At 36.0% G+C, this 26,724-nt stretch overlaps 1 protein-coding gene across 1 annotated transcript in view; it reads left to right on the forward strand.

Moving 5' to 3' along the window:
• The window catches only part of Greb1l (GREB1 like retinoic acid receptor coactivator), a 252,701-nt gene that overhangs the window by 106,512 nt on the left and 119,465 nt on the right, over positions 1 to 26,724 (forward strand). The window contains exon 2 of the mRNA XM_042675277.1: positions 19,645 to 19,753. The gene's annotated coding sequence lies outside the window, so the exon portion shown is untranslated. The remainder of the gene's footprint in view (positions 1 to 19,644; positions 19,754 to 26,724) is intronic.

Genomic DNA, 26,724 nt, shown 5'->3' on the forward strand with positions numbered 1-26,724 from the left:
ACCACTTCCAGCTTTTTCTGCTTATGTGGTCCTGAGGAATTGAACCCAGGGTTATATGCATGCTAGGCAAATACTCTTACCACTGAGCCACCTTCCCAGCCTCCTAGAGCACCATTCTTGAGCCAGAAAGCTAAGGGAAACCGAACATAGATCTTCCCTGCAACCCAGTCACACCATTCTGGGCATCAACCCAGAACACCATGAGTCAGGGTACTGTAAAGACACTTGCATACCCATGTTCATTATTATACTATTCACAATACCCAAGCTATGGAAACAGCCCCAAAGCCCTACAATAAATGAGTGGATCCAGAAAATGTAGTACCTATATACAATGGAATTTTACATGGCTATTAGAAACAATAATATACCATTTGCAGGGAAATAGATGGACCTAGAACATAACATGGTGAGGTAAGCCAAGCTCAGAGAGACAAACAAACCATATTCTGATATGCGGAAGCTAGATCTAAAATCCACCAGTACATGATAAATTATACAGGACTCAAGGCATTCACACACAGTGAGACCAAAGGAGGATACTCTTAGGAGAGAAACACAAAGTTGCAATGGCTATGTGTATCTGCTCATGTAATACTTATGGAAATGAACTCCAGGAAATGGAAACAAGAGGGTTTTTTTTTCTTTGTTTTTCTTTTCTTTTCTTTTTGTCTTGTTTATTTATCTGTCTTTGGAAGTGTTAGGAGGCACAGAAATGGAGGGACAAGAATGAACAAATGCAGCAATGGTACTCACTGGACACTGGGTTGGAAATGAAAATTATACCTTGTAGGTGGGGACAGAAGGGAAAACCTGGGAGAGAGCTAAAGGCGAGCATCATAGACCTAAGTTTATGCCCCAGTATTGTACTTGCTCACACACACAAACTTCAAGGTGCTCTGAGAACTCTTAATCTGGAAAGAAGGAAATGAACAAGTAATATAAAGTTGAGCAAATGTTCCAACTCTTCAAATTTGATTGGTATTGTAGAAAAAAACCTCAACCCTGCAGGCTGAAATCACTCTAAATTCACAATCCCTAACCCCAAATACTACTTAGTTATGTCTTTGGACTTGGCTGCACCCTCCTTTTTTTCTAATCACCAAGTGTATTTCACTCTCTTCATGCCTCTACCTACTGCTCCTTTCTCAGCAGGATGCTCCTTTAACTTTTAGAAGCCCTTGGAGAATCAAAATAATTGCTTTGGCTTTAGCTGACCCCTAAGTACAGTGCTGCTGCCAAGTGCCTTATCTCCAAAACTGACTTCCCCTTGAACTTCAGGCTCATTTATCAGTTACTGCTGGATGTCTTCCTTTAGATGTTTCATAGCAAGCTCAAAACCAATATGTCTAAGAACTGACTGCCTTACCATTCATCCATCACCCCATCTCCTTCCTCAGAGTGACCCTAATCAGAAAAAGTACCATTATCCATCTAATGTACATTAACAACAACAAGAAGAAGACAAAACTAAAACCTACCTTGGCCAGCACATACCAAACACAGTAAGTCTGTCAATTTAGGAGGTGTGATAACTCTTGCCACAGATTTTTAGCACATTAGCTATTACATGAGAAATAGTACAGTCAAGTGATATAGAACATGGGATTTGAAGTAAGTTAGGTTTGTGTTCATTTCCTGGCACAACCACTTATCAGTTATCTGTGTAACCTTGAGCAAGTTATTAAACTTTCTAAGACTAGGTTATCTCCTTTGAAAAATAGAGATAATAATAGTCCTTAAATCATAAGGTGTCCTGAAGATTAAATGAGTCATCACACATGCAGCATTGGTCACTGATATCCTTACCCATCATTTCCAATTTCTTCACCTTTGTATTAGTAGGAACTGACCCAAAAAAGGTACTCAGTAAATATTTGTTGAATGACCAATTGAGGTAGTGGTGTACCTGAATTACGTCGGTAATGATGGGAGTGAAGAAAACCTATACAAGGTATAGGCCTAGGCTTCTTCATTTCCCCATGCCATCAATCACTAATTCCTATATATTAGGTCCTCCATATTTCTCAGCTCCACCCCATCCTCTGGGTTCCTACCACAACTGCACTCATACAGGCTGTTATAATCTCTGCAAGTGAAATTTCTGAATGCTCTCTCTGCATCCTGCTTCCTATAAGCATCGTCCTGCCTGCCATTAGAGAAATCTGTTTGAAGCTGAGAGGGGAAGCATGTCATTCATTTGCTTAATGCCTTTTTTGCAACTACTTTAGATCATCGGGATCTACTTTCAACTTCTACAATCTTTCTTACCATTCCTTCTCTCACACATGAGTGTCTAATAATGTCAGATTGATTTTAGTCTCATCTTTGGGTGAGACTGTGTTATTTCATGTTTTCAGACTTTTGAGAGGCTCCTGCTTATTCTTCTAATACCCTTCCTGTATCATGTCTGCAAATGACAGAAAACACTAAACAAGTTAGAAGTATCTTCTCCCCCCACCCTCCTTATAAAATTAGAGGGTAATAGTCCAAGGCCAATAAAGCATCTCAGTTATCACCAGTATTTCCCATGATTCACTCACTGCTCTAGCTCTCTTACTCTGCATAGTTTCCCTTCCCAGGCAATCATACCAGTACCAGTGTCATCCACCTGTGTGACTGCTGTCTGTCTTCAGGGACTGTTTATGCAGTCTCCACTTCTGAGCTCAAACCCTAAATGTCTAACTGCTGATTATGTCTCCTGCTGATTATGTATGTGCTCTGTCACGTCTTTTCATACTTTTGGCAGCAACTTTTAATTGTATTTCTAATTCATATATCATTTTACCTCCCTATTTTTTGAAAAATCTGATAGGTTCCCATGTGAAAACTTCGGTCGCCTTTTACTGCTTCAAGGATTAATTTCTTTATTTTTTAAAAATCTTGACACTCAATTCTGTCCACCCAAGAATTAAAGCCCAACATGTTGTAAACAACTAACTTTCAGTATTTCTAAAATATCATGTCTTTAACAGTCTGTTCTGCTGACCCATGGGGTTCTCTCAATTCTTTTGGATGAATTCCTACTCTAATCTTTAAAGCCACCCAAAGTGTCACCTCTCTCTGGTGTTATCTCCATTCTTGGGAGTTGCTACATTCTCTGACCTTTTGTAGAACTTTGTTCTTGCTTCTGGTGAGCACTTACTCATTTACAGATCTGCCTTCACCTCTAGATTGGGATCTCTTTGAGATTAAGAACTGCCTTCATTTCTAGTGTAGTTCTGTGTTTCTAGGTAAATAAATGAATTAAAATAATGAAATCAAAGAATAGAAATGGCTTTTAATATAATCATAGGATGTATTTGGGGCATCTTAATTTGAGGAATATTGAGTTGACACATTGCAATGAAGAGAACAGATAATGTTTTGTAGGCTTTTTTAGTTTGGGAGCAGTAAGTCAGAAAATATTTCATGCCAAAGATGTGAATGTAGGAGTCACCAGTCCATCCCCTACAGTATAACCCCTGCTTTCATTGTATTTGATGTCGGTATAACTTGTGAAGGGGAAGGGAAAAAACAGATCGTTTAAATAGCGATACAGATGGACCCATTGCAACAATGAGATGTACAAGTCGTTATGTCAGAACATGTACTTTACAATTTTGGTGGGGGGGGGGGCGGTGATGGGAAGGGTTGGGAAGGGGAAACAAAGGAGGAGGCAACAATGCTTGATAAGAAATGTACTCATTACCTTGCCCATGTAATAGTAACCCCTCTGTATGATATTTTCACAATAAAAAGAAAGAAAAGAAAGAAAGAAAGAAAGAACAACTGAATGGATGCCATGTTCTTCAGGGACTAAACATAAAAGAAGTAGGAAAGGACTGGTCCTGGTAGGAACTGAAGACTGCTGGTGGCTATTTCAAACTCCTTTTGTCTTTTCTTCTACTACTACTTTGCTGTTATTTTTTTAGATAAGATCTCTTGTTTTTGTCTGGGTCAGCCTCTGCCAGCTGGGATCACAGGTGTGTGTCACTACACTAAGCTTATTGATTGAGATGGGGATGGAGGGTCTCACTAATTTTTTGCCTGGGTTGGCCTTCAATCATCCTGATCTCTGGTTCTTGAGTAGCTGGGATTACAGGCATGAGCAGCTAAACTCCACTACCCAACTGTTTTGTTTTGTTTTTCTTTCAGGAAAGAGAACATTGCTTTATATCTAGTACTTATATAGATTTCTCAGAGAAAATGAGTTATGTGTTTTGATACAACTATTTAACAGTTTACAAATTCAGTGATATATAAATAAAAATTGAAGTTGGAAGTATAATAAAGAACTTTTACCTAACATAAGCAAGACCTTGGATTTGACCCCCACAACTGCAAAAGAAACAAATAAGTAAATATTAGAATTGCACATAAAAGTAACTGTTAACACCAAAAGCAAAAGTTAAAACTTAGCAAGGTATGGTGATTCACACCTATCATCCTAACTAGGAAACCAAAACCAGGAAAATTTCAATTTAAGACCAGCCTGGGCAAAAAGTTCATGACATTTCATCAACCAATAATTGTATGCAGTGGTGCACATCTATTATCATAGCTATGCAGGAGGCTGAGATCAAGAGGATTCAGGTTCCAGGTCAGCCCAGGCAAAAGTAGTTAACAAGACCCCACTTCAACAGAAGTTCGATGTGGTGGCACATGCCTGGCAGCCCAGCTAACTAAGAAAGCTTAAATAGGAGGTTCAAGGTCCAGGCCAGTCTGGACAAAAATTGAGACCCTATCTCAAAAATAGCCAAAACAAAAAGGGCTAAAAATGACATAACTCAAATGATAGAGCATCTACTTGACAAAGGTAAAGCCCTGAGTTTAAACCTCAGTACAAAGAAAAAAAAATGAAAGAGAGGAGAGGGAGGAAAAGAAGGAAAAGGGAAAGAAGGAAGGAAAGGAGGGAAGGAAGGAAGGAAGGAAGGAAGGAAGGAAGGAAGGAAGGAAGGAAGGAAGGGATCAAAACTTTTGTAAAACTGGGACAAAATATTGTAGCTCATACCCAGAACAGAAAGCTCATATCAATCAATAACAAAACCAACAACCAGAAAAATGAACATTTCAGAGAAAGAAACTTAGGCTTTAGAAAGATATTCAATCTCTTTCAAAAAAGAAATTCAGATTACCATTACATTGACTTCATTTTTTACTTGTCAAGATTAGAAAGCTCTAAAAGTAGATAGTATTCTATATTGAATACATTTGGACATACATAAGTTGATAGTGGTAGTGTAGGTTGCTTGAGCTCTTATGACAAGCAGTTTGGCAAGACTTAATATTAAAATTGCATATATTTTTTGACTCAGCAATTTGATCGAAGGAATTTATCCATCAAGTGTATATTCTTTTTCATAACTGTGACAAAATGTGTGACAAAGCAAGAAAAGTTTATCAGGAAGGAGCTAAGGCAAAATATAGTCCTGATGGACTATTTCTCCAATCAGACTCTACCTTCAACAATTATGTCACCTCCCAATAGGCTAGTTAGATTTTGAAACCATCAGTGGATTAAATCATTTAGTATGCCAGCACCCTCATGATTGAACTGTTTCTGTAGATCCAGAGATCTGTTTTACTAATTCCTAGGTATTTCTTAATCCAATCAAGGTGAGCATCAAGTTGAACCATCAAAAATACAGTTGATTGTTACACTTTGTTTAGTGATAACAAAAATTATTAAGGGATTCTTAAATAATTATGGCATATACTTGTCAAATATTCTGAAGCACAAAACAGAATAAAAGAGATCTTTATATACTTATATAGAAAAATTCTCAAAGTTTTTCTTTTTTCTTTAAAATGCCAGCAATGACCCAAGACCTTTCACATACTAGGCAACTGTTCTATCACTAAATAGAAAAAAAGTGTTTATTTGTTTTGTCCTGATTTATATATACATTTAAAAAACGCCGGGCACTGGTGGCTCATGCCTAGAATCCTAGCTACTCAGGCTGAGTAGCTGAGGATTGTGGTTCAAAGCCAGCCCAGGCAGGAAAGTCCATGAGACTCTTGTCTCCAGAAAACTACTAGACAACCGGAAGTGGCTCAAGTGGTAGAGCACTTACCTTGAGCTGATAACTGAGGGACAGTGCCCAGACTCAGAATTGAAGCCCCACAACCGACAAAAATAAAAAATAAAAATATAAGGGATATTTACAAAGTCTAACAAAAGTGGTTTCCTATGAGTCTAGGACAAGAGCTTGAAGAGATACTTTCTGATATCTTTTCTACCTTTGGAGCAGGATAATTGGCCTATCTAACACCTTAGACATCTATCACTCTTTATGTTAACAACATGCAAATTTCGTTCTGCAAGAGGATTTTAAAACTGGCAAGAGCCACTTGTTAAATGTTAAATGTATTATCTATTAAAAATAGTTAAAAACACAATTTTAAAATCTTTAAAAATAGAAATATTAAAGTTTAAACACCTAGAGGAACAATTTCCATAGTAACTCAATATTGAGTGTGTTTTAATTTGAAAATAGTTGAATGATAACCTTTGTTTCTTAAGTGCTCCTGTGTGCTTTAGAATCATGCTAGATGAGCAGTCACACAGAGAAAAGTAAGAAAGTAAGGTTAGCTGAAGTTAAATAAGGGGTGAGATGAATATGAGCTTATTTGTGGAGAGAGTAATAAAGTTAAATTTACAGGAATAGATATTATATACTGGATGTGAGAACCTACCTTATTGTAGAAAATTGGAAAATAAAGATAAGCATAAAGGAAATAATCTTACAACCATTTCACCCATTATATTATTTTCAACACATTGCTCAGACTTATCTTTTCATCTTATGAGGTTATTTATACATTTTGCTTATAGAAATGGAACAATGTTGCTTTTTTTTTTTTTTTTTGGTCAGTAATAGGGCTTGAACTCTGGGCCTGAACGCTGTCCCTCAGCTCTTCAGCTCAAGGGCTAGTGCTCTACTGGTTTTCTGGTTTTCTAGTGGTTTATTGGAGATAAGGGTCTCATAGTCTTTCCTGCCTGGGCTGGCTTTGAACCACAATCCTCAGATCTCAGCCTTCTGAGTGCTAGGATTACAGGAGTGAGCCACCAGCACACAGCCAATGTTGCTTTTATGACATGTTTCCATTCTATATATTATGAATATGTTTATATATCAAAAATATGCTTCTTAAGCCAGGTGCTGGTGGCTCACATCTGTAATCCTAGCTACTTAGGAGGCTGAGATCTGAGAATCACAGTTCAAAGACAGCCTGGGCAAGAAAGTCTGTGAGACTCTTATCTCTAATTAACCGCCAGAAAACTGGAAGTGGAGCTGTGGCTGAAAATAGTAGAGTGTTAGTCTTGATTAAAAGAGCTCAGGGATAGCACCTAGGCTCTGAGTTCAAGCCCCAAGACCCCTCCCCCCCCCCCCCACATACTGAATGGAACTCTGTGAATGGATTTATGAAACTCCATGAATGCTAAGTAAGACAGTGAATGTAAGATGCTTAGGTAGAAATTGGATAAAAGTAGCAGTTAGCACTGTTCCTGTAATGTGCTTAACTGATTCCCTATTATTTTATTATTATGTTTTTCTTAGGAGTTAGACATAGACAATTTCACTATATTATGTATATAATAGATACTAACTCTTTCCATTAGAAATGCTTTGCTTAGCTGACCGTTATTTCATTTTAAGTGTTTAACATAAAAAGTTTATTTTTTATCAGTAAGTTCTACAGGTCTTTCCTTTTTGATTTCTAAGCTTAGAAACCAAAACTTTTACAAAGTTACTATAATAAACATTGATGATACAATGTGATAAATATTAATATGATAAATAATTTATTCTGTGTTCTCTTAGTTTTTTGGTTTTTTTTTTTTTTTTGGGTCCGGTCGTGGGGCCTGAACTCTGGGCCTGGGCGCTGTCCCTCAGCTCTTCAGCTCAAGGCTAGTGCTCTACCACTTGAGCCACAGCGTCACTTCTGGCTTTTTTTTCTTTTTGCTTATGTGGTGCTGAGGAATCGAACCCAGGGCCTCAGGCATGCAAGGCAAGCACTCTACCACTGAGCCACCTTCCCAGCCCTGTTCTCTTAGTTTTTATATCATTGATATGAATGGGTATACAAATATATAGAAATTTAGATTCAATGTTTTGTTCTATCTGGAATTTATTTTTAGTGTCTAGATGATATTATTATTATTATTATTAGCTAGTCCAGGGGCTTGAATTCAGGGCCTTGGCACTGTCCCTGGACTTCTTTTGCTCAAGGCTAGCACTCTACCACTTGAGCCACAGTGCCACTTTCAGCTTTTCTGTTTATGTGATACTGAGGTATTCAAACCCAGGGCTTCATGCACGCTAGGCACGCACTCTATCGCTAAGCCACATTCTTAGCCCTAGATGATTTTTTAAAGGATTACTTTTGAAATTGTTGATCGTTATTTCCAAGTCATTTAGTGAACAATTTGTTTTTATTATTTTTAAATGTCTCAATTGTAGTTAAGCCTTTTTGGATTGTAACCAATGGGGTTTTCATTCTTTTTCCAGCCTTTATAATAAACTACTTTGAGTGCCTGATATGACATTGCAGAGTAGCACAGGCAAAACCAGAAAAGCATAGTCCCTGCTTTCAGGGAGCTTACTGTCTAATAGGGAAGACAAACATTATTCATTCAGATTCTTACATAGCTCAGAAGTAAGTTAATTGTTTCAAAGATTAGCAAGGTTATGAGAGCTTTTAGCAAAAGACTGAGGGGTTGGGAGCTTGAGTTGAGATTTAAAGGATGAAAGAAATTTAAGTAGGCCTTAGTAAAAATTGTACTGTGTGGTATTACAAACAGAGAAAATATGTGTTTAAGTAGGGTACTTGAAGCAGAGCAACAGTGATTAGGAAGAAAACAGGGCAAGATAAGGCACAAGAGTGGACAGAGATACTAAGACCATTGATTTGTATCCAGAGGACAATGTAGAATCTTGAGGGTTTTAGCAAAGGATTATGATTTTAATTGCCTTGTAATTCAAAAAAGTGATTGAAAGGTTCCAGAGAGGAGGCAAGGAGTGCAATTAGGCAAGTTGGTATTGGCTCTTGGAAAGAAAGTGCCCAGGAGGGCTTCTCCACAGAGCCTTTGAGGACCTCACAGCATGGAATCCAAGAGATCAAGGCAGAAACTGCAATAGCTCCTATGACCTTGGAAAACACACATTTCTCTTGTTAAATATTTTATTGAGCACTCAAGTCAGCTGTGATTCAACAGGACCTACTATATAGAAAGAGAAACTCTTGGAAGATGACTAAACTCTGTGGAATCCCAACATTTAATTGCTGGGTAAATATCATGGGCATGCACAGGGACTTGAGAAGTAGCATATGGATGAAGGAAAACCAGAAATGTAATGACATGAAATTCAACAGAAAGGACATTCTCATTATTAAATTAGAACTGAAAAATGTTGCTGGGCATCAGTGGCTGAGATCTGAGGATTGTGGTTCAAAGCCAGCCCAGGCAGGAAAGTCTGTGAGCCTCTTATCTCCAATTAACCACCAGAAAACGGGAAGTGGCGCTGTGGCTCAAGTGGTAGAGCACGAGTCTTGAGCAGAAGAATGCAGGGACACTGCCCAGGCCCAGAGTTCAAGTGTCATGACCAACAAAACAAAATAAATAACATACAGCATTTCATTGTAACGACCAATTAAAATTTTTAACAGGAAAAGTTCAATAGAAAAAATATTTCATGCAGGTACTGGTAGTTCACACTTGTAAACCTAGCTACACAGGAGGCTGAGATCTGAGGATCTCGGTTCAAAGCCAGCCCGGCAGGAAAGTCCATGAGACTCTTATCTCCCATAAACCACTAGAAAACTGGAAGTGGCGCTGTGGCTCAAGTGGTAGAGCGCTTGCCTTGAGCTGAAGAGCACAGGGACAGCACCCAGGCCCAGAGTTCAAGCCCCATGACCAACAACAACAACAAAAAAAACCTGAAAAATATTTATCAGGTCTAGTGACACAGATTTTAATGACCAAAAATTCTTTCCATAATATTATTTAATATAGCTTTCACTCATTTACTTTTTTTTTTTTTTTTTTGTCTTTTCTTTTTTGGTACTGGGGATCAAACGCAGGACGTTGCACTTGCTAGGCAAGTGCTTTGCCACTGAGCTACATCCCAGCCTGACTCATTTACTTTTTTTGAAAAATAATTTTTCTTGTGTCTTCTTTTATAATATTCTATAACTTACAGGTGTTTTAATAAATTCCACAAAAACTGTGCTAATATTACATTACAATTGTACTATTTATTATTTTGTTTGCAAAATACGTATTTTTACAATGATTAGGGTCTTTTAAAAAATAGAATATATTTTTCTATGTGAGCAAATTTTCACTTAAATTGCTAAGTTTGGTGATTTAAAAGATATTATATCTGTCCTTAAGATGATACCTAGGTATTACTTTTTAGCTGCTATTATGAATGGGACCTCTGCTTTTATTACCACCATGGTTTTTTTTTCTTTTTTAAAAAACATTTTAATTGACAAAAATTTATTTATGGTATATAATGGGATTTTCTGAAGTATATATACATTGTAGAATGTCTAATCTGGCAAATTAACCTATCCATTGCCTCATTTATTATTACTTCATGGTACAAAGTACAATAAACACCTTAAACTTATTTCCCTCTTTTTGATTCTGGCATTGGAACTTAGGGCCTTGTGCTTGCTAGGTAGGCACTAGTCTACTATTTGAGCTACACCTCACTCTTTACTTCCCCTCTTAAAGTGAAATATTTTATCCTTTGCTAATATCTCCTCATCACTAGCCCAAGCTCTGAGAATCAGCATTCTACTCTGCTTCTATGAATGTGATCATTTCAGATCTCACATATAAGTGAGAATATGCTGCATTTGTCTTTCTGCAGCTGGCTGTTTCACTTAACATAATGTCCTCCAGGTTTATCCCTATGGTCCCAGTGGATTGCCTTCTTTTTTTAAAGCAGAATAGTATTCCAATAGATATCTTAAGCTATATATTGATTTAGACATTAAATTATACACATTTTCTTTATCTGTTTATCTACTGATGGACATTTAAGGTGATTCCTTAGCTATTGAGAATAATGCTGCAATAAGCATAGGGTTGAAAATATGTCTTTGAAATACTATTTTTGAGATACTAACTTCGTTTTCTTTAGGTATCTATCAGTCACACAGACACACAGACACACAGACACACACACACAGACACACACACACAGGCACACACAGACACACACAGACACAGACACAGACACAGACACACAGACACACATACAGACACACACACAGACACACACACAGACACACACACACACACACACACACAGACACACACACACACACACACACACACACACACACACTTTTATCCCCAAGGAATACATTACAAGACAATGGATAACTAAAACTAAGATAGTACTGAACCCTAAAAAGATTCTCCTCAGTTTATCAAGAAATTACAACTCAGAAAGCCAATTATAAATTGAAAAGACATTTAATACACCTAAACTATCAAAAATCATGGCTTATAGCCGGGTGCTGGTGGCTCACGCCTTTAATCCTAGCTACTTAGGAGGCTGAGATCTGAGGATTACAGTTCAAAGCCAGCCTGGGCAGGAAAGTCCATGAGACTGTCATCTCCAATTAATCACCAGAAAACCAGAAGTGGAGCTGTGGCTCAAGTGGTAGAGCACTTGCCTTGAGCTAAAGAGTTCAGGCATAGCCCAGGCCCAGATATCATGCCCCATGACCAACCAAAAAAAAAAAAGAAAGAAAAGAAACACAGTATGTTGTAGGGAATATTGTATAACCAATTATGAGTTTTCTATATCTCATGAGAATTCTAATATTATTTTGAGGAAACTTCATACTTTTTTTTCTAAAGGCTGTACTAATTTACATTCCTACCAATTGTGCAAGGGTTTCCTTTTCTCATATTTTCTCCAATACTTGTTATCTTTCATCTTTTTGGTGGTATCCACTTTAACAGGTATGAAATGGTAGCTCATTCAGGCTTTAACTTGCATTTTCCTGGTGAGTAGCATAATGAGCATATAATAGACTTGTTGACCATTTATATGCCCCCTCTTCAGAAATACCTATTCTTTGAAAATTTTAAATCAGAATTTTTTTAAATAAATTCTTTGTATGTTTTGGATTTTAACCCCTAGTAAATGTATGGCTTATAGATATTTGTCCCAATCTGTAGGCTTTTTCTTTACTCTGTTACTTGTTTCCTTTGCTGTATAGAAGCTTTTCAACTTGTTGCAATGTCATTTGTCAGTTTTTTTTATTGCCTGTTTCTTTAGAGTCATATTCAAAATAATCCAGACCAAAATCATGATGCTTTTCTCTTATTCTTTCTTGTAGTAGTTTTATAGTTTCAAGTGTTACATTAAAGTGTTTAATCTATTCCAAGGTATTTTTGTTTTTGGTAACTATATGATACGAGATAGGGTCTGATTTCATTTTTTTGCAATTGTCTAATTTTCCTAATCATTGATAATCAATTGATGGTAAATACATGGATTTACTTCTGTGTTCTCTTCTGTTCCATTGGCTTATTTTTATATTAGTGTTATTTTTATGCAAGTACCATAATGTTTTGATTGCTATAGCAGTGTAGTCCATTTCAAAGTCAAATAGTGTGATACTTTCAGCCTTTTTTGTTTAGGGTTTATGATTGGTTTGATTATTCAAGGTAGTTTGTGGCTAAATACATAAAGTTTTTTAAAATTTATATGACAATATTATTGGAATTTCTATTGAGATTGCGTTAAATGTATAGATCACTTTGAGTATGGGCATTTTAATAATATTAATTGCTCCAGTCTATGAAGAAAGAATGTCTTTCCATTTATTTGGGTCGACTTCATTCACTGGTGTTTTATAGCTTCCCGTGTACAGGTATTTCACTTCCTTCATTGCATTCATTCCCAAGTACTTTAATTTTTTTACTATTAAAAATAGGATGGTTTTTCAAATTTCTTTTCATAGTTTATTATTAGATCATAAAAATGATACTGATTTTTGTCTGTGATTTTATATCCTTTGTATAAATTTTACTTATTAGTTTTAACCATGTTTTGGTGGAGTCTTAGGATTTCCATGCAAAAGATTGTGTTATCTAGAGATTGCCATATTGTCTTCAATCTAGAAATGTATTGCCTTTAAACCCCTTCTTATTTTAAAGGTAAGAAAATTGAGGCCTAGAGAAAATAGGTGACTGGGTTGAGTGGCAAAGATGGGAACTATATCTTGAATATGCAAATGTATTTGTGCTCCATTAATAGGAAATTGAGTTGCTTACCCAGGCAAGCCATGTTAATTACATTTTTGGTATCAGATTTCAAAGTAATAATATACATTTAATAGCACATCTCCAATTATTATCATTGTCATTTTGAAATTCAGTAGTAAGATTTGAGAAACTGCTTCATCTCCACTTACTTCTCCAGAATGTGATTCCTACAAAGACAAGAACAATTTTTCTTAGTTGTCTAAGTAGCACCTAACAATTTATTGCACTGAATAAATAATTAATGAAGATTGAATATTTCCTCTCTAGTGAATCAATTACTTTTGTCAATTCTCTAAGGAAAGCTTTTCTTTCTTTTTTTTTTTTTTTACTGTGCAGTAGAGTAAGAAATTTGTTTTCTTAAATATTGTTTTTAACACTGCACTTTGTATTAGTGATATAAAAATTCAAGTAACTTGGGTTTTCCATTGTTTATTTTCCTTGATTTAATATATGCAATTTGAATTTTATATGATCTCAGCTGTAAATCTGAGATTCATTACCCTAGCAGAATGAAAATCATTTGTTAAAGGATTGGTTTTACTTGAATTTGTGGTATATGAAGCTCTGAAAGTGAAAAATTATTTGCTCACAAGGAAGAAGGATGTTTGTGATAGATTTTTTAAATAGCAGGAATGTAATTTTTATTGATATGGCTAAAAATTATTCATCTATTAAAGGTACTTATTATTGGAGTCTCTAAATATATAAAGTTAGTGAAATAACTTGACATTTTTCAACTTAAAAATCAATACAGGAGGTGTAAAATTTTAATACATTTATAGGTAGCAACAGTTACTAATCCAAAAATGAACTCTAAGTAAAACAAAAAATGAACATATAGGGAAAAATACTTTCTGTCCTTCTCTAGAAAATAATGGACCTAATTATAAAATGGCAAACGTCCTCTGTTTTTAAGAAATACCTTCACTATATTAAAACACTTTATAGCTTCTGGAATTCAAGTTAAATAACATTGTTCCAAGTTTATTTTACCAGAGGAAAACTGTGTAAGACAACATCTGCAGTACGTATTTGATAACAAGGTAGAAGAAAAATTAATTGAGTCATAATATTTTCTATTTGTTTTTTAAGTCTTTTTGACCCAGAACTTTGTGACCTGTGAAATCTCTACTTTTTTTATTTTTAAAAATATTTTATAATGCATGGATTTAAGTTTAAGTCAACACGTATTACAGCAAGTTGACTACTATACTCCAAAGTAAAGAATATTAAGGCATAAATTGGGAAAAGTTTAAAAAGTCATAATAAAAATGAACATATATATGAGAAAAGAGAGGCTGAAGTTAAGAAGTTTCTTCTGTTCTCCAATTTACAACAAAGAGAAGCTGCATTTTAACCTAATATTTGCAATCCTCTGATAACTTACTAGCATTCCATTTTGTCAAATCATTGCCAAGAGAATGCACCCAAATCTTGAGTTACAGACCACTCTTGCCTCTGATTGGAAGGAACCTACCAGTTGTTTGAAAAGTATTCCAGATCCAAGGCTACACAAACTGAAGGAGCAGACTTGAGGAAAGGGTTCCAGTCAGGGAAGAGAGGCTTCCTAGAAGTTACAATTCTGTCCAGAAGCCAAATGGGAGATAAATCACTGCTGGCCACCTCTCTTATTATTGAAATGGTTCAACCCTGGGATTTAACTGAAGGGCTAACAGGGTTTTGAAGTGCAAATAGGATGGTGAAGGGTAACTGCTTTTAGGGTTTCATTTTGATGGATTTTTTTCCTGTGTGGATTTCTGGCGCTGTGATCTGGAAGAGGCCCTTAAAAAAAAATAGAAAGAAAAGTTTTGTTTTGTTTTTGATCAGTCAGGCAATAAGAACTTTCCTTGGGAGTGTACTTTTCCTGCATGCATATTGATCTTATTGTGTTTCGAAGTAGATAATTTAATTGTGTTTTTTTCTGAGCCTTCTGTAATGGAGCTGTCATTTTAAGGTCACATCTCTCTTGGTATTAATGCCAAAGTTTGAGTATTGAACTAAGATGTACTACTTTTGGTTCAGTGGTTTGGGGCGAAATTATTTTGGGCCAGCATGTGTGAAAGTCTTCCATTAAAGATCAAGTCCGTATTAGAACAAACTCATTTATTTGTTTCGTATGCATTGTTTTACCAATTGCATTGGTTTTTTTTTAAAAAACAACAACAACAAAATTCTCAGATTATGAAATATTACACTATTATTTGCAGGGTTAAATGAAGTGTTTGAGGAAATAAGGAAGCCATAAAAATGTTTAAGTAAGAAGAGCTACATTGATTTCTGGAGTTAAATTTTTTTCTTTTATCCTCCAAATCACAGAATATAAAATACATTTAAATGTTTACATTTTGGGGAAATTTGGATGAGAGGAATCATTAGGAATTCCAAAGAAACATAATTATATCTTAAGGGCATTGTGAACAAGAAACTTTAAGAAAAATTAAAATATCTTTACTACACAATTAAATGCTCATGTTTCCTAGAAATATTGTTGAAGGGAAAGCCCATTGGCTATTTAGGTGAGACATATTTGTATTACTTTCCCTTTTTTAGAATGATAATGTATTTGCCTGCAACAGAGGCTTACCTCTATCCACTTGATGTCTATTACAGAAACCGGTTGTTAATCTCCATAATTGACATTGATCATACATAGTATTCTTAATTGAACCTCTAGGTTGGTTTTTGCTTTTTAGTTCTTCAGAATTTTCTCTTTACTTTACAATATCTAAATGATAGAGATGTTTATTTACTACTTCTGTGTCATGATTTTAAATAAGATGCTTGAAACACAACAAACCCTCAAATTGTAGCTAGCATCAGGCAGAGTCCCTTGCATCTACAGCTTGTCTGTCATTAGTTTTGTTGCTGGGAGATGTTCATATGACCTTTCCTTTGTTAGAAGGGCTCTGCAGCCCTTCCCAGAATCCTTTCGTTAACTGTCTTTTTTAACATAAGTTGGAGGTTGCCTGATGAATGAATGATGGGCATTTTTATGAGCTACACATATTGTTGATATTGTGTCACGTGTAACTTTTTAATTTCTAATGTGTTTAATGTGTTTTTAATTTGCAAAGTATGCATGCGACTTTTCCAGCAGTGGAACTGAGTCAGCGTTTCTGAGTTCAGATTGCTTTATGCAAACCAAACAGGTCAAACTGAATGCAAGTCTTAGATTTCCTGAAACACACATGGGAATGAATTTCACTTTGAATATTGTTGAATAAAAGAAGATACTTGAAAAAGGCTTCTTTTCCCAAGAACTTCTCTTGCCTCTTGGCAAGTGAATTGCCCCTATATAATAGCGTTGGGGGATGGGGAAGTGAGTTACAGAGTGAAAAGGCAATCCACAAATAATCACTCTTTTCTGCCTTTGATTGTGTCAGATTTTTTTTGTGTGTGTGGCAATTGTTTTCTTTTTCCCTTAGAAGAGGTTTATGGTCCAATGTCTGTCAAGTCAGCCCCTGTCTTAAGGTTGCAGTTGTATTTCTCTCTGGAGTTCCTGGAGGTGATGTTATCTTTTGTTCACTCAGCAGTGTGGTCGTCCCTGAGAGCATCTGTCACTTTAGGCATTACAAGATGGATGGGTCTCCAGTGAACTGCTGGTTGAAGCAAATGGTGAAAATAAGAAAAGACAAGGGGTTGCAGGGTCTGTGGAGGGGACAGACAACAGGAAACACTGTTAGAAATCAAGAGTAAGCTGAGCAATAGGAGAAGCAAGCAAAGATGGATCAGATGTCATTTTATAAACATCTTGGAAATCAGAATCTTTGGTGATTGTGGTGATCTGAGGGAGACACCTGCATCATGGTAAACAATTCTGTGTTTTGACTTTGTAAAATGTGTTCGGATACTTTTTTAAAAGTCTAGGAAGAGTGTCAGGAGAAGGTTTTGTATGAGAGTTTTGCTTTTTGGGGAATCAGTGATCTTTTCAATATTAATTAAGAATTGAACGTTTAGATGTTTCTATTGTATTTTCTCCTTTTCTTTTTCTTTTCTTTTCTTTTCCTGTAAGCAGCCAGGCAGTTGTAAATTTTAAAATGTTTGAAAAGTTTGGGCCATGTAACTCACATTCTTACTATGTTCTGAATATTCTTGGTGTTTTTGTGAAATAGTCCTGACCATCCTATACTTATGCTTAAATGAGGCTGGGACAGATTTTAAGTCATTTAAAATAATCTCCAATTTCATTTAATGGGCTCTTTGGTTTAAAAGAATGTACAATTTTTATTCATCTGACAGAAAAAGTTGGGGATTTGTATTGAATTCATTTTGTTAGCTATGTTCAAAATTTATAAATGCTGGCTGATACAAAGTGTGTCCTGTGTAAAATGAGGACAGGAAAGAAGCCTGGCTGGGAAATAAAGAGGGGGGGCGGGAATGGAGGGTGATGTAATTTTAATAAAAATGACTTTGTCAAACTTTTTGGCATTCATCTACAAAAAAAGATCATAGGTTGAAAGGTAAAGAAATTAAGATGATTAGAAGCTTTAAGCGACACAAATGGTAGAGTATCTTCCTTCTCTATGGGTGTAAATAATAGATGAAAGAGGAAGAGTGACAACAAAGGATCAGGTCGTTTAAGAGAATGTGTGCAGCATGAATGGAGGTCTGTGGCCCAGGGCAAAGGTCTTAGCTTTGAGTGTAATTAGAAGAAAATACAGAAATGTCATTACTAGCAGGTGAAGTGTGCAGCACGTGGCTAAAAATTAGCAATTTTAGACTCCAAAGCTATTGGAATTGGATTACTGACCTTTAAAAAAAAATCATTAAGGTCCTTGTGGAGTCATATAGTTTTCATTGGCCGTAATGCAGTTTGACCTTGCTGACCATATGGGGTTATCTTGGGTTGGGTAAAGGTAGCAATTTCCTGATGTCTATTTGTATGTGTGGGAGTGGGAAAAATGTAAGTTTGAAAGTATTGGTCCTGCATTTTTAACTATTATTTTGCCTGAAAATATTCTTGGAAGAATGAGAGAGGTAAGACAAGTGTTTTTATTACAAGAGCTGATGTGGCTCTTTACTCTCTCCCTCTGTCTTTCAACTTGGCCTAAAAAGGAAACTAAAATCAAAACCAATCATTTAGAAAACATGGTGTGTGAACATTACTTCAGATATTTTCATTGCTATAAATATTTGTATTGAAATGAATGCATTCTTAGAAAAATCCTCTTTGTTTTCTTTTTAGACCCAGTAACAAAGAGCAAGATATACTTCTGAGTTATATGTAAACTTTTTAATGAGAAATAATCTTCATTTACTTCCTGACTTACAACTTCATTTCCTATATTTTCATGTAATAGTTTATATTGACCATAATCTACTACACAAAGAGAATAATGGGCACACTATAATTTTCAACCAGTAATATATAATTATAGTTAAATTACTATCTTCTAGAAATACATTTAAAAGGGTTAAGAATAAGCCTGGGAAGTGGCGCTGTAGCTCAAGTGATTGAGTGCTAGCCTTGAGCTGAAGACCTCAGGGACAGCGCTGAGGCCCAGAGTTCAGGCCCCACGACCGACAAAAACAAAACAAAACAAAAAGAATAAGCCTGGCACTGGTGACTCATGTCTGAAGTCCTGGCTACTTAGGAGGCTAAGGTCGAAGTTCGAAGCTAGCCCGGGCAGGAAAAATCCGTCAGACTCTTTATTCCCAATTAACTACTAAAAAGCCAGAAGTAGAGCTGTGGCTCAAGGGATAGATAGAGCCCTAGCTCTTTCCCCACTTTAAGCATCTTTTCTTAAAATTATAAAAGGAACAGTTTCAAGAAATAAAAAATTCCTATCAGTATTACTTAAGTTTCAATTTTTTACATTTGAGTAATTTTGACCAGATGTCAGGGATTAGAAAATTCCCGAACTCCTTACTAAGAAAGTCATACACTGATTTCATTCCTAAAATTAAAAGTATTCTATAGAATTTTACCATTAGGATAATGCCTGTCAAAAATACAGAGTAGGGGAGGTGTGGGGGGGGGAGGCTGGGAAGGGATGTGAAGGGTAAACAAAGGAGGAGGCTGCAATGCTTGATAAGAACTGTACACATTATCCTGCCCATGTAATTGTAACCCCTCTGTACAGTATGTTCACACAAAAAAATAAAATACAATTAAAAAAAATACAGAGTAGGCAAACTTATTCTTAAGAGCAACAGAAATTGCTTTTGAGTATATATAATTAGGATTATTTGGGGAGTATTTAGGAGGGAAGAATATCTGTGTATATTTGTCTATTGTGATGTATACAGATTGGGTAAAACTTTGTAGATATTTAGAATGTTTTGCTACAGAATGTTTGATTATATATTGTATTATATATAATTAAAATTATATATTTTATTTTTTAATGTTTTTACAGGTGTGAAAAAACCTTCAGCAAGCTATCACCTAGGCAACTGGCTCCCTGAAGTGTTGACTGATGAACTTAATCATGAACATGACTCAAAAATGTTAATAACTAAACCAAGGTATTGTACAATTATGTATGTCCAACTTCCAGTTTTTCATGATCCGATTTGTTTTAAGGAGTTAGATTTAGAATTTAAATAAAGCTACTGTGTTTGGTTCTTAAATTAATTAAACAAACATTTCTATAAACCCCTCTCATTTCACTTCTTCCCCATCCCACTTCCCTAGCCCCACAAAATTTATTCAGCAATAAAATTTCCCCTTATATTTCCCCTGTACACCCAAATTATGAGAGCAAAATTTCAGTTTTTGATTCCTCTTTGTTGGAGATTTTTATCTTTCAAATTGTCTAAGACTTCTAGATTGTTTAGAAAAACTCAAACCATACTAGTAACCACATATATTTAAATTTTGTTTCACATATCACTATTCCTGGTGTATATTATAAAGTATTTATTAAAGCTTTTTTTTTAAAGAAGGATTTCAATTTAGAAAAGAAAAAGAAATGATACTGCTTATTTCCCCCTATGGCAAAGAAAATTAAGAGCTTGCATAAAATTGAGAATTTAGTATTACTGTTTTAGATAACACTAGAGTATCAGAAGGGATATAACCCAAGATGTCTCTCTCCTTTTGGAAGTTATAATGTGCTTAAATAGCCTGGCATTTCCAAGGGAGGCCAAAGATCTTTTCCTCTTTTATGGCCTGCTGTATCCTTTTGAGGCCAAAAAGAACAAGAGGGTCATTGCCACTTCAGCCTCGTCTCTGTTTGTTCCTTCAAGCTGACCACGAGGATACCAAAACCCTGTATTGGCTTAACATTTGGGCCTGGAACATCTGGAAAATGGTCAGAGAGGGAGAGGAGGAGGCAGAAGAAAGAGACTGTTGCATTTTGTTTCACCAGGTGCTAGGAGGAAGCAACATTAGCCTTTTTGATATGGAGGCAAATTCTGTGGGCCCTGGAGTTAGGCTTCAACAATTGAAGAGGTCAAAGGACAGCTGAGTGGGGTCAGTAAGACACCATGGGGTGTATTTTGTTACTTAGTAAAAGGAGCAGCCTCCTAAAACCTTAAAGGATTCTCTTGAAAATCTGTGTTGTGAAAAGGTTTTATGAGTCTCATGGCAAAAACTCCTGATTTATCTAAGGAATGCTTGCTTTTGTCTAATGGAAGGATAATCCTTACCAAATGTTGCCAAGGACTATAAGAGTCAATATACGTCTGAAAGAACAGTTTGGGTTTGAAGTGTACTTTGCTTTCCAAAATGTTTATCATTTTAATGTTCTGTCTCAGTGAAGAATTTCATACTGGTGAAATACCACCTTTTCTTTCATTAGAGTAGAAAGGGGGTGGGGGAGGGCAAGGAGGAAGAGGTAAGGAGTGCACCTACATTAATTTAAAATTTATTCTACCTGCTTTTGATCTTACCTAACATAGGATATTATTACTAAATCTTTAAAATATCAAAATTTTGTTAACTCTAAAAAGTTGTCTTTGAGTTTAACTTATTTATAAAGGGAAGAAACTGTACATTAAGTATGTTTCTGCCTGACAGTTTTTGAATCCAGGGCCTCATGAATCTATATAATGTACCACTATGCTGCACATCTATCTCTAGCTTTCAGGTTTTTAAATTTGTTGTTGATAGCTGGTAAAAGGGGGTATCAGTTGGTGGTTAGCCTTAGATCTTATGTTTCGTGTCATTTTGTAGTAATAAAAATAATCAATGTCAGTCAAGAATAGATTATTCTATTGTATGGCCAGTTCTAGAGCACTTGAGTAGCATATGTGAGACCCTGCTCAGTCCCTAGTATGGGGAGAAAAAAAGCAGCAATATAATAATGTTCTCTTTAAAAAGAAATGGAGAAGGGGGAAAATATCCTCATGCTGTGAAAGTCATTTCTAATAGTACATGACCTCAAGAGACCCACTTACAGGATTATGAATACCTTTGAAAGGTGTTAGCCACCTGGCAGAGAGTGAAAGGGGACAGTGAGAGATTTAGTATCTGTCATTCCAGTTTATACGGTATATACACATACATATATAGGAAGAAATTACAACATGTATAGCAAAGAAAATAGATAAAATTATGAGTGTGTTATAATAGGTTTTATGAAACATTCTCTTACGAAATTATGAATTAATATTATGGTTATAGTTAATATATTTATTAACTTTGTATGTATGTTTTTTCAATCCTTTTAAAGTGATTACTACTGCTATTATAGGAGCATATTCATAAATGTAAGGCTTAGCATGCAGAGTGCTCTTTTTCTATCCTCTCAAGGTTAAAGCTCTTTTCAACAGCTAATTTAGAAACCTAAGTGTAATGATGGATAATTGACAAAAGAAAACCTGCAGCTGTTAAGTAGCATTGAAATTGTGGCAAAACTGACAAATGCAATTAACAACATTAATAAGATAAGAAGATGAGAAGACAGGCAGATGACAGAGTGGGAGATGGAGAGCACAGGAGTAACAAACCCATACAAGGACAGAATGTTCAAGTTGCTTTGAATTTCCAGCACTGTTTCTTTTGAGCTCATCTTCTTTCAGTAGCCTCTGAATTATGGCAGAATATGTGTTTCATAAATGGTGTAATTCAGATCCATTTGTAAATCCTCCAACTTATATAAGATTCAAAAGAAGCAGCTGTTTGGTGGTAGCATTCAAGAAAAACAATCAAATGTTAGTGATTGTAAAGCCACTTGACTTGCAGTGTTTTGAAAGTCAATTTTAAATGTGCTTCTGATTTACTGTCATTTCTATGAGTAGGAATTTCTTTTTCTCTCCTTTAAGCCTTCTAATTTCTTAGTCACCCACGTGCATTACAAAGGGGACCCTGTTTCTGGATTTAATGGCCTACCATCACCCAAAACAATACACACACACACACACACTGCCTAGAAGTCATTAATGTGTTATTACTAATTATGTTTCTCTGATTAATGTCCATGATCTAAGGTCTAAATAATCTTAGGTAATGTAAATGAGAATAGGTAAATAAACCAGGTCAGTGTTCATATGAAAAATATGATTATATTTGCCCTTCCCACTGCACTTTTGAAAGTATCAACTAAAATTTAGAAACTTATTTTAGTAGTTTAATTTTTTGAAAGTTTACTATGTTTAAGAAATTTGTTTTTTCCTCTTGTGCTTTATGCAAATTTTAATGATTATAGTAACAAATCCCCAGAAGTTTATTCTCTGAAACCATAGAGTCTCTGAAATCTCTCTGCGACAGTCTTGATGAATGTGTCAAGCTGTACTTTGGAAGCATTTCTTGTTATTTAATGTTTTCTGTTCTGGATTATTGACTATTCCCCCCTGTTGAAAAATTGGTCTCTGGTGACATGGTAGAGGTCACACGTTGCCTATTATTGTTTTGGTTCTTTGATCTTACACAGGGATTGCCTCTGGTAATTATACTAGTTCCAGAGAGCTTTGACAAGATGTGTTTATTTTACAGAAGAATTTCTGGCATTTCAAAGAAGAAAATAAAGATTTCCAGTAACCCTGTGTTACAAAAGAAAAATAACATTGTACCCCATCTTGTAATTAGGAGTTTTAAATAAGTATTATAAAATTATTTGGCATTCAATAGTATTAACAAGAGATATTGCTGTCTGTAAGCACATCCCTAAAAATTAAATTAAATTATACAGCTAAATTTGTATTTTGGTATCTGAAGTACTTTTAGCATCAGAAGCTGTCAAAACTGAATAATTCCCACCTAAATGTATAGAATGAAGTTATACAGTAGAAGTATAGTAGAAGTTGAAATTTTTATCTTTCAGTATGTTTTCATAGTCTAAGGTTTTCAACAAAGAGAATGAAAAAATGAAATAAAACACATTGTTTTAGATCCATGGTTAGCTTTGTGCATTTTTGGAATGTGCTTGGAAGATCGTATCTCTTCAGACCTGCTTAATATGCAATTAGGTAAGACACATAAAAGCTCCACCTATTCATCTTTTTACTCAACTGTAAGTTTAAAAACAAAAACTAGTTACCAAATATTAAGACCAACTAATATAAATAATTAAAATGCCAGTTTAAAAGAGTAAATGGGGCTAGGGTACATTTGAGTGCTAGAACACATTCTTAGCATGTACAGTCAATCTCAACCCCTAGTATATAAATGAAAATAATAAATAAATGCTATAAAAGCACAAGAGAACCCAGGTGCCAATGGCTTAAGGCCTGTAGTCTCTTAGCTGCTCAGGAAGCTGAGATCTGAGATCTGAGGATAACAGTTTGAAGCCAGCCTGGCAGGGAATTCCATGAAACTCTTATCTCTGGTTAACCAACAAAAAGCTAGAAGTGGAGCTGTGGCTCAAGTGGTCGAGTTCAAGCCTTGACTGAAAAAGCTAAGGGACAGCACCCAGGCCCTGAATTCAAGGACTAGCTCGTGCACACACACACACACACACACACACACGCACACAAACACACACACACACACACACACACACAAGCACACACATACACAAGAAAGAACTATGAATATGCACTTGTTTTTAATTTTGGACTCCAGTAAGAACTTTTAAGAACAGTGTTTGTATAGGAATTACACATTATCACTTTCATCATTGAAAAAAACATTTTTTTTCAGTTCTAGGAATTGAACCTAAGACCTCATACATGCTAAGCCCATGGTCTGCCACAGTACTCATTGGTGAATGATTTAATGAATAGAGAACATGTTATCAGTAATGCATTAAAAAAAGTAGTTTTCTTACACAAAGTCAAAGAATTGTATTGCTGTAAGCAATAGTAACAGTCTACTCTATATATTCATTTTACAGAGGAAGAAACTGAGCTTGAGAAAAGTAATATGACTTGTTCAAAGCTACATTACTAGGGACACAGCCATCTCTGAGTTCTTAGAACGTAAATTTTTATCTCCTAGTCATTATATATACGCTAGAGTTCCACTGTCTAATATGATAACCATCTAGTACATGTGGTTACTTAAATTACAATGAAATAAAATAAAAAAATCTAGTTTTACGGTCTTATTAGCCATATTTCAAGTGCTCGACTGTCAAGTGTGCCTTCTGGCTACCATATATCAGTAAATATATAGATCATTTCCTTCATCTTAGAAAATTCTATTGGGCACCACTGCTCTTGGTGTCAAAAATCATCCCATCATTTCTCTGTAGTGTGAAGTAGCAGCTTTTTTTTACCTTGATGGTCATTTGTGGCCAGAACTGTGCCTTGGAACCTACTTAGTGCCCAAATCATTCAAGGGAAGGAGTACATCTTTACTTGGTACTCTTAATGTAGTATACCATTGAAAAATTATTTATCATTAAAAAAAATTTTTTTTGGGGGGTCCAGTCGTGGGGCCTGAACTCTGGGCCTGGGCGCTGTCCCTCAGTTCTTCAGCTCAAGGCTAGCGCTCTGCCACTTGAGCCACAGCGCCACTTCCGGCTTTTTTCTTTTTGCTTATGTGGTGCTGAGGAATCGAACCCAGGGCCTCAGGCATGCAAGGCAAGTGCTCTACCACTGAGCCACCTTCCCAGCCCCTTATTTATCATTTTTATACACTTTGTGCCAGGCACAATAAAAATTCTAAAATTGTTATTAATATATAATCTCAAGTAGTCTCACAAAACATGTTATTACTAATCTAATAACCACCACTTTCTTGACAAATGAGAGTTTAAGTAATTTGCCCAATATCACACAAGGAGTAGTGGAACAAGATTTGACTTAAGATTATCAGTTTCCAAAACCCATATATGTACCTCTAGGATTTCTGTAAATGCTATATGATTGTTAAGGAATGGAAAGTGAGTGATAACATCTGCAAAAACAAAGGTAAAGGAAAACTGTGGTATACAAAGTTGGGTTTGGTTTTTGGTTTTTTTTTTTTTGTCCTATGCCTGGCACACAGTCAAATTCTACTTTGAAAAACACTCATCTCAGCCGGGCGCTGGTGGCTCACGCCTGTAATCCTAGCTACTCAGGAGGCTGAGATCTGAGGATGGCGGTTCAAAGCCAGCCCGGGCAGGAGAGACCGTGAGACTCCTATCTCCAATAAACCACCAGAAAACTGGAAGTGGTGCTGTAGCTCAAGTGGTAGAGCGCTCGCCTTGAGCTGAAGAGCTGAGGGACAGCGCCCAGGCCCAGAGTTCAAGCCCCACGACTGACAAATAAAAAAAAGAAAAACACTCATCTCATGGCTCACACTTGTAATTGTAGCTACTTAGAAGTTGAGAATGGGATGATTGCAGTTTGAATCCAGCACAGGAAGAAAAACTTGCAAGACTTCTTTTCAATCCATTTCTGGATGTGGTAGTACACAACTCTGAGCTTCATGGGAGACTGAGATCGAAAGGATTGTGGTTCATGTCTAGTCCTAGTCAGAAAAGTCCCCCAAACTCCATCTCAGCAGAAGAAGCTGAGTATGATGGTATGTGCCTGATACCTCAGCAGCAATAGAAAACCTAAAATAGGCATATCAAAGTTCAGGCAGGCCTGTGGGCAGCAGTTGAGACCCTCTCTCAAAAATAACCAGTGTAGAAAGGACTGGAGATAGGGAATCTGTCTAGCAAGTGTGAAGCCTTGAGTTCAAACCTCAGTACCAGCAAAAAAATAAAAATAAAAATTTAAAAGTACCTAAAACAGAAATAATTACATATACCATTCCTATAAACAATATGTACCACTTTTACTTTTCCCTTTTTTCTTTTTTGAGACAGTTTCTCCTTCTGGAGCCTAGGCTGGGCTTGAACTCACCATCTACCTATCTGTCCCAACCTCTCAAGTGGTAGGAATACGGGAACACACCATCATGCCCAGCTACTTTTTACCTTTTTTTTTTTCTGATTCAAACAGCAATGTTTTAGCAGGAAAAACATGAAATTTTGATTTTAAACTTGAATCTTAATTCCAACATTTGAAAACTGGATGACCCTGGCTGCTTTGCAGAACCCATGTCTGTTGCCCTCTACTCCTACCTCTCATTTGGAATCTACCTGTTCTTTTTTTTTTGGGGGGGGGGGGGTCCGGTCGTG

This window comes from Dipodomys spectabilis, unplaced genomic scaffold (genome assembly GCF_019054845.1).
Source record: "Dipodomys spectabilis isolate Male_0828 unplaced genomic scaffold, ASM1905484v1 ptg000024l, whole genome shotgun sequence".
In the NCBI taxonomy this organism is placed as follows: Eukaryota; Metazoa; Chordata; class Mammalia; order Rodentia; family Heteromyidae; genus Dipodomys; species Dipodomys spectabilis.